The 9,450-nt window shown below is 40.8% G+C and overlaps 1 protein-coding gene across 1 annotated transcript in view; it reads right to left on the reverse strand.

Annotated features, from left to right (window-relative positions):
* KCNC1 (potassium voltage-gated channel, Shaw-related subfamily, member 1) overlaps positions 1 to 9,450 on the reverse strand; it is a 112,488-nt gene that overhangs the window by 82,286 nt on the left and 20,752 nt on the right.

Genomic DNA, 9,450 nt, shown 5'->3' on the forward strand with positions numbered 1-9,450 from the left:
TTCTGGTGTCTCTTAAAGCTCTGCAGGCAGAAGAAGCTAAGAACGCGAATTGCAAGTGTGGAGTATCCCTAAGGAAACAATTGTCTTTAAGGATGATAGTGGCAATGTATTTTTTCCCCTCTTAATTTCTTATGTCTCTGGATGACATTCAAGAAAGTCAAACCTCTTCTGTCTGAAAGCAAAGGAAGATCTTTTATGTAGAGAAACTGCATGGAAGATCCCTATGCGATTTGCAGTAAGACTGCTGGGTTGTGTGCGTGTGAGGGCGGAGGAGAGACAGGAAAATCTGCATGTAGCACATCAAATTATTATTTAAACAGTTCTGGCAGAATCTGTCAAGGAAAGTATGATAAATCAGGGTGAAGGCAAAAACAATTGTGTAAGGTAGTTTATACAAAGCAGTTGCCATTATAAATAATAAAGCAAAAAGGCATTCTTTGGAAACTTTCCAATTCATTTTTACCAGTTCTGCCTTAAATAACTGACAGTTCTTGTAGTACTTGGTATTCTCACTCATTCCTCTTCCTTTGCTATGGGAATCTCCACAAGTACTCTTGGCTTCTTGGTTTGGATTATAAATCTACATCTTTGCTCTTGTTTGTTTTTGTTTTCCATGCCACATCCTAGGACCTAATCAGTAAGGCCATTTTCTTTATATAGATCTCTTGGCATCCAAGGCTTGTTTCTAGCCAGAACCCACCCCGATAAACAGAAACGTGAAACCTTGGTCATTAATGCATGGCTCTGCTGAATGTCTTTGTTCCAAAAAAAAAATAGCTGCCTAAGCTAGAGGCAAAGGGTAAGACCATGCTGTGATCAGTGTCCATCCCCATGGGCTGAAATAGTAGATTACATGTCTTTGGTACACCTGAGGTGTTTGTTTATTACTGAGCTGCCCACAAGAGCATAGGGTGACCCTGTGTGTCCTGGCATTGCTCCATGATGGTGTGTGGTCAGCAGCAGCCTGCAGCAGTCTCCTTTTCTGGTGGTGACTTTCTGAGCACAAGAGAAATGGATGGTCAGCTAAACAGATTATGGTAGTTGAGGCAGCAATCTGTTCCTTGCTGGCACTGGTCTAAGGACCTTCCTTCCTTACAGCACTCTGATCATATGAAGGATGGGAGACCAGCTGAAAGGCTTTGGTGATGTTGTGAAGATGAGATATTGTCACCTTCATAAATCACAGGAAGCTGTGGAGAACACCTACATTTCAAGGAAAAGTTGGGCTGCTAAGGGATTCTGATAAGACCATAAGAAAACTTTGGCACCAACTTGCCATTTGGTTTAGAAGCACACAAATCATTAATTCAGGTTTTAAAATCCTGGGCAAAATAATAAAAAAATAAATTAATTCTTCCTGTCAGGAGTAGTTACAGAAACACTGTCTCTGATGGCCTAAATTCACTTGGCCAGAGACAATGCTGCCAATTGCTGTATTTAGCATCAGTGCAGCAGAAAAGTCCTGCTGTCTCAGACATCTGTCAATACCAGATGAATTGTTTGGTTAAGTATGGAGAACAGAATACAGGTGAGGTTCTGTTCCCATTGCAGTCAATAATGAAATGCCTGCTGATCTCCAAGGGCAGTGTAATTAATATCTGGAGAAATATTTAAACCCACGGCACTTTGAAATATTAATTAGTACCTTGAAATGTCTGATTGTTTTGTGCATACCTTGCTTCTCTATGCTAGTAGTCTTATTAGTTAAGTCTGAGGAATGGAACAGATATTATCACTGTTTTAATTCTAGGATAAATATTAGCCAGTTGTAATTTAAAAACATTTATCTCCAAAAGCAAAGGGTAAGTGATGGTTTATGTACTCAAGCAACGAGATATATTTCCCCTGTAACTGGATAAGAATGGGGAGTGGTGTTTCTTTTGATATAGTGAAATGCTGGCTAAATAATTAGCAAATTTGTAGTTAACCTGAAAATTACATTAATTTAATTTTAAAAAAGAGCTGTTAAGCTCAGTAGAATCAGAGACAGCCATTTGCAAAAGAATGGCCATTCATCTCTCTCCTTTGTTCAGAAAACATCAACTTCTGAAGTTGTACTGCAATTAAAAAAAATCAAATCAAAAGGACAAATTTGTAATGGGATTTGTTAATTTAGGTAGCAATTCCTCTTGAAATAATTCTTTATTACTTAAATTTGGTACTCCTAAGCACAGAGTGCTTTTAGGGTGGTTTTAAACTCTCTTCAGCATCCATCAGGTGCCTTAAGCATTGTCTTTCAGAATCCACCAGATAACAACATGTCATGGAAATGGGTGCCTGAACTGAGCACTGAATTCTTCATGCAGAATCAGGCCTCTGGATAGACAAGCTGCTGACCATCCGTTTTCAAGGACATGGATTGGATCCTAGTTGCCTTCAAACACGGGTTTATCTGAAAATCCTGAGTAGGAACAGGCCCAAACTGGAAGTGGTTTGGGTCCAGATTTGACCATCTTGAACTGACTGAGGAGATTATGTCATCGTTCTGAGAGATGAAAGAGAGGCTACAGCAAGGAGCAATGAAGGCTCTGTTGACACATAGCAGATGTGTAATTTTAATTGATTAAAACAAAGCTAATCCGTGGGGGACATCTTTAGTGTGGCCTTCGGGATTTTGCTTTTTTCTTCTTGCCTACGTGATTGTCCTGGGCAGCCCTGGTGCCTCTGCTGGGAGAGTAGCTCTGGGTGACTTGAGGCTGTCCCCATCGGAGCAGCTGTTGCGCTGGGAGGGGAGAGCTGCCTCCTGCCTTTCCAGGGCCAGCCCCCTCACTGTGAAGCCGTGCTGACTCAATATGCTTGCAGCTCTATAGCTGTCTTGGTGTGACAGCATGATGTGATGTTGGAGAGCAATGACAAACAGCCAGGAGGTGATGGGAATAGCTCTTGCTGGTTGTGAAAGGAAATGCTTAAAGCCAAGGAGCAGCACCGCCTAGGAGAACTCCCCCTTGAAAAGCAACTTGAGGTCCACCTCCACTCAGAAACTGCAGTAATGTAATATTAAAGAATGTGCTGTAACAGCTGGAAATGCAGTTGTAGCACTGCTGAGTCCGAGTGCTCCAAGATGAGTTGGAAACTTCCATTACCCTGGCTCATGGGTACCACAGCCAAGTGAAGTCAGCTTTGCCATGGTCAAGTCTAACAGCAGAACAACTGGGGGTTTCAAGAACAATATATGTTACTGGGGCTGTTTATTTTCAGGCAGGTAACCAGTACATCAGCTGATGCTCATAAATAGCTCCATCTTGCTTCTGCTGGTATAAATCTGTTATTGATTGCAGTAGGGTTTGGAGCTGCAAAGCGATTGGTATGTGCCAACATACTTCTATGGAATATTTTGTATCACTTTCACCCTTCAGGTAGCTGAGAGTGCTGTGGTTACGGTAGCCTGAAACCTCTGTGTTACAGAGCACTCCTCAGAGCTGGACTGAGAGAAATGAATGACAGTGCCCCATTTTTTTAAGGAGCTAGTCCTGTCTCCTAGTCAACACAAACACATTTCATAAAACATATGTGAATTGTGAGAAGCTGGTAGAAAACTAGTTCAGGAGTTTCCATCCTTGCAACTTGTTTGTCTTCCATTTGTTACTTTCATGACTAAACAGATAGGTCTGCATGCCTTAGTTTCTACTCAATGAAACTTCAGTACTCTGTGGGAATTCAGTAAACCAGAAACACAACTTGGTGCTTGAGAAGCTGCTTCCATTTTGAGAATGTGTTTCTAGAGAAGTAGGGTGCGAGTAGATGTGGGTAGTGAAAGAAATGGCACCAACCATTGCAGTCTTGATTTCTGAAGGCATTTCCTGAGTTATTTTAAAGGTTTTACGTATGGTTACTGACACCTTAACTCTGAATACAAACTGTCTTTTGAAATGAAAACTACTTAGCCTGGACCTCCTTGTTGCTTCATTTCAGCCACTTGAAGTGCTTTGCTCCCTGGGATTAGCACACATCAACTTCTTCCACGAAAACAGAATAGAAAAAAAGCTTTACCTGCTCTTGGCTTTCACATCATGTCATCTTCTACTTATTTTGGTTTGCTCGTATATATGTGTATATATTTTACACTCTATACTTTTTTTGTTTTCTATTTTGTGATTTTCATTGAGAGAGTTCATATCTGATTTTCTAGGTGGACTAAAGAACTAATTTTCTCTATGTAGACAAAAATATCCTAGGGTAGAAGTGGCCTTTATGTGTTGGCAAAATATGGCATATAAAGTATGTCACATAGAACATTTACTCAATGGCTTCCAAAATACAAGTAATAAATATTGTAGACATTAACAATTACCTTGCAGAAAAGGACCATAAAACAAGTCAGAAAAAGACTATACGTGAAACAGACCCCAAGGTAGCTGTTGTTTACATGTCAGCAATTTACACTGACTTCTGTACCACCACTTCTTTCTCTGTGCAGTCAGTCGTTACCACAGAAACTGCAACAACACTGGGAGAGACAAAGCTCCTTCATTAAGAAAGACAGTCACCAGCATTAAAATTCCCTTCCTCTTATCCCTGCTGTTCAAAGGGTGTAAAATGCTGGTATGTCACAGTTTCATTGCAAATAATGTAAATTCAGCCTTTTGCAGGGAAACAATGTTAGTTATGCCCATTTGAACAGGTTTTACTGAGAGCTCATCTTTGTACTGCTGCTGGATTACAAACAGCCCCACAATGTAGACCCTGAATGGAGCATGGAGGAATTTGGACAGAATTAGCCACTACCTCTAGTATTCTTTAATGAATTCAGGAGAATGTGTTTTGATTTTTGCCACAGATGCTAGACAAAAATGCACTCAGAAGCTCTTGCACAGGTCAGTCCTAAACAGAGAGTTCAATACTGTCTGGACTTGGCTTTCATGAGAGTGTTGCCCTTAACTTTTTCAGTGTGTAGGTAGGCTACACACTAAAAACCTATTGGATCTGAGGGAATTTGTGGCTGCAGAGGTTGTAGTCAGGTTGTGTCTCTAATATGAGGGTAAACAGGACTTCTTCTGCCACTGCTTTCTCTAGAAGCAGCTGGACTTAAGGAATGGAGAAAAGTAGGCATGAATTATTAACTTGACATGCTCAAGGCCCTTAAGGAATGAAAGGAACAGACCTTCCTGCTCCCTAAACTCAGTACAGCCCCTTTTTCCTTTACATGACCCTGCCTTCAGGCTTTGACTGGAGACTCATCAAGACTGAACTTTTTATGGCACTCCCTGTGGGATCCAGTCTGCCCTTCTGGGTTCTCAGAGCAGGAGTTCCACGAAGAAATAGAGGGGTAAAGGCTTTCCCAGGCTTTAATTATGTGTTACAATATGCAGGGACCATTTCATGAAGGAGCATCTCTATATTTTCATCTGTGCTCTTGGTGCTTCCTGGGTTCCCTCATCTATTTGCAGCAAATGGTGGACACCAGATTTGCCTCAAATGGTCTGTCTGGTTCCCACTGGCATGATGTGCAGGACAGAGTGGTGACCATGTGCAGTATTGGTCCATGTACATCCTTGTCATCAGACAGCACCAGCTTTGCTGCTGGGGCATGAGAAGTCACAGTTGAAATACAGGTAGCTTCAAGGAGCCAGTATTCTTTTTTGTTACTGTGAGGTCGTGGAAAAGCAGATTCTCCCTGTCAGGTGGGAGAAATGATGATTCTCACTGTAATCTCACTGTGGAGTATCCTGTGAGATGCTACCACTCTGCTTTACGAAATGGGCTTCAGGTAGCTCAAGTGTTTTTTTAGGAAAATGATTTAGTAGATTGTATAAGCCAGACTTTGGCATGATAAACCTGCATGGATACCAACAAATTTAGGCAGAACTCTACTCCTGAGCTGCTCTAGACCTCTGTCTGGTGGTATTGTATAGCTCTAAATGAAGATATTGCCATCAATCACCTTGTCACCTACCTCACTACCCACTTGTATTAAATGATTTCACTATCAGCTAAGATGGAGCACACCAGTGAGTGTCAGATTATAAGTGTCTAGAGAGATTAGATACTGAAATTAGATGGATAATATCCAGGCTGCTGCGCTGGATCTCCCAGTATTGCGGTTGCCAATGTGTCCTGCTCCAGTCAGATAAAACCTAAAGCTGTGCTTCCTCATTCACTTCCCTTAACAGAGGATGCATGAACTAGGGGTGTGTAAAGCCAGTCCTTCTGTGTGCACTATATAAGCAATGTAGCATCTAATTCTTCTGTCCAAATAGTGGAGTACATTGCAACGTGCCTGAATTCATCAGATGCCTTAGCAAGCTCTAACCCCATCTGTTTCAGCTTCTTGAATCAGTAGCTTCTCAATCTGTTTTTCCTTGGGGTGATCCTTGGCCAAAGATGATCTTAAAAAAGTAATAATGAGAGTATCACTATTAAAAAATGGTCAGCTAAGAGATCTGAAAGCCGATGAGACCTGAGATGACAGCCATCCTTGGGGAAAACATCCTCCTCCCTGGGAAAACTGATTTTAATATGTTGGAGGAGCATGGGATTTAAAATTGAATGCATGGTTATTAACATACTGCCTTAGTTTCTGTCTTGTGCTAGGAAAATATTCTGCTGCGAAAAAGGTACAGTACATAGACAATAAAAGAAAATACAGCTACAGATATAGAGAGATAGGATTTGAATTCCTGTTTCCACTGGTGTTATCCTTTCCTTACAGAGGGGCAGAACCTTAGGAATATGCAAAGGGGAAACTGGTGGGCTCTGATACAGGAGGGCAGAGGCCTTGTCACACGTGGCTGTCTATGAGTATGATAGAAACTATTTTATGAATGCTTTAGAAGTATTCACAATGTGTAGGGACTATTTAACTATTCATAAGTCACACCTATAGAAACAAATAGATCTTGGTTCATCTTTTTGGGAATTAAGAAGAGTATAAAAACTTATTCTAAAATAAACACAGTAACTTCTCTAAATTTAAAAATATAATGACTTAAGTCCCAGAGGTTAATGCTGGGAGAGGATCTCTTTTTTCTGTAAAAAGATGTCTTTTCTAGTCTCCAGCTAGGCTGCACATTTGTAGAAAAGAAGGCAATATTTCTCTGAGTTGAAATATATATGTATGTAGCTATGTAAATTAAGGTTCTTTTCCTCATATTCATTATAACTGGAAACACTCTCAGTCTCCCTAGTTAAACAAGCTATCAGCATGGCCTTGCTCTGTACTGGGGCCTTTGAGTGTTTTTCCAAGACTGAATAACATTCAGGATGATAAAGTAATAAAAGCTGTAGTATGCTTTTAAAATAATTTTGGGGTTTTTTTGGTGGGAATTTTGTGTGAATTTTCATGGTAGAAATGATATTTTTGGAAACTTCTATATCTATTCCTGAGCAGCAGCATTTGGCAGGCTTGAAGCAGAATTCAGATTTATGCTGATGGCGCCCTTAATTCATAGGTAATCTTAAAATCATTCCCTGTAATTTGTGTTACAAAAGATTGGGAAATATAATTCTTCTTGCTTTGTATTCACATTTGGTTTGCTTTTTTTTTGTGTGGGTGTAAAGTGGAAATAGTTGCAAAATAAGAGTTTCAGCCCTTATAAGATCACAGATGAGAATTTCAGCTCAGCTATACCAGCAAGAACAGGGGTCAACTATCAAGCAAAATACAAATACTCAGGAATTCCAAGAGAGGAGCTGAGCAGTGCTTTATTTAAGAGACCTGCCTGAGGAGCTTATGGTAGTCAGAAAATCATTGCCCAGATTTCTGTTTAGCAAGGAGCCTGAACTTCAATGCTCTATGTATGATGGCTGAGCTCAACTAATTAACTGAAGTATTGCTATAAGCAAACACAGGAGTGTGAAGGGATCCCACATGTTTGGGTTTTAAAATGGGACCCTTAGGCTATTCCATGCATAGGCTGATGAAAGAAGCTGAAGGAGTTCTGGTACATTTTAGTACTCTTTGTTATGGGGTATGAGATGTCCGACTGTGATGCAAACTCTGCTGAAACCCTCTGTGGTGCAGGAGAGAAAGAAGAATTCCAGTTTACTGACAATAGTTTGAAACTGAGCACCTTGCAAACCAGTACGGCCAAGTCACTAAGGGAAGGAAGCATCTGCAGAGGATGGCAAGGAGGAAGGTGGGAAGGGCAGGTGCTATGTTGCTGCCAAGAAGAGGAGTGAAGTGTTTCTGCACTCCTCTTCCCTCTTAAGGGATTCCTCTCTCATTTGTGTCCTCAGACATAAATAGCTCTGTTGACTAACATGGTACAGCTTTTCTTTTCAGTGCAAATATTCCCCCTCTCTCCTCTCAAAAGGTGGGTCTGGCTCACCTTGCCTGATTTCTTCCTCTTGGAGGCTGTACGGTCTAGCAGCTCCTGGCCCCCTCCCCTGTGTGTGGTCAGGAGGGGAGGGGGACAAGTCCATGTCCCTGCCTGCACCTTAGTGGCACTCAGCGAGCCTAAGACATTTGCATGTTTTCCAGGGAACAAAGATGGGTATGCAGGGAAAAAGACCAAGATGATGTAACAGATGCCAATCTGCCCAGAAAATACTGAGCCTTTGCTACCTTTCTCAGGGAGAATTACTGGGTTTTAGGGCAGCATTCATTGGAATCAAATACAGCAGAGATGCTCCAGAATTTACTATTCTTGCTTTTAACCTGTTTAGACCTATTTACAGTGGTGATTCTGGAGAATTATTTTTTTCAGCAGTGTGAAGCAGGATTCCTTTCTCATTTTTGTTAATGATTTCTTCGGAATAGCTTAAGAAAAAAGTGAGATTTTTGTGTGCCTCAGATTGCACATGTCATGAAAAAAATTGAGAGAATACTTGTGTATCTCACTAGAGGAACTGAAAGGATTAAGTAATTTTAGTGAAGTATTTTGAATGTCTGGAAATTATGTAATAATAAGCAAAATAAATTTGCATAAATAGTAAATGTAAAACAGGGATACCTAAGATAATCTAAAACTCATACATATAAATCCTTCTCTTTTTCGGACTATTCTTATAGGTCCTATTTCTGAACATGCTCATTTGTAGGCAAATGACTGGAATTTAGGGATGCTCAGCCCTGATGCTGAATATTTTTCTTCATCACAATTCACAGTGGTTTCTTTAGGCTCAGTGTTGAAGGCCAGGTGCTCAACTGGAGTAAGTGCAGGCAGCTGCGTTCAGCTGAACATCTCTATGCCTGTTTGTATTAGGTAAAGGTCATGCCTGTATCCTGATGTCTCAGTTGGCAGTGTGAAAGCTACTGCTTTCTGTTTTCCCAGTAGTAAAGATATTACAGAAGAAATAGCATTCAAAATTCTGCTGGTCATCTGTAAGGTGGTTTAGAGCTCATCCTGTTCTGATAATACATGACATTTGTAGTGCAGGTTCTGTTGAGGGAGTAAACTGGAACAACCTCATAGTTGCCAACATCAGCAGAGACAACTGGATGCTACTGCTGGGTTTACCTAGTATTATTTCAGAATAAAACTCTTGCTTTAGGGCTCTAACTCCTGCTGA

The sequence above is a fragment of the Acanthisitta chloris genome, unplaced genomic scaffold (assembly GCF_000695815.1).
Source record: "Acanthisitta chloris isolate BGI_N310 unplaced genomic scaffold, ASM69581v1 scaffold2146, whole genome shotgun sequence".
Taxonomy (NCBI): domain Eukaryota; kingdom Metazoa; phylum Chordata; class Aves; order Passeriformes; family Acanthisittidae; genus Acanthisitta; species Acanthisitta chloris.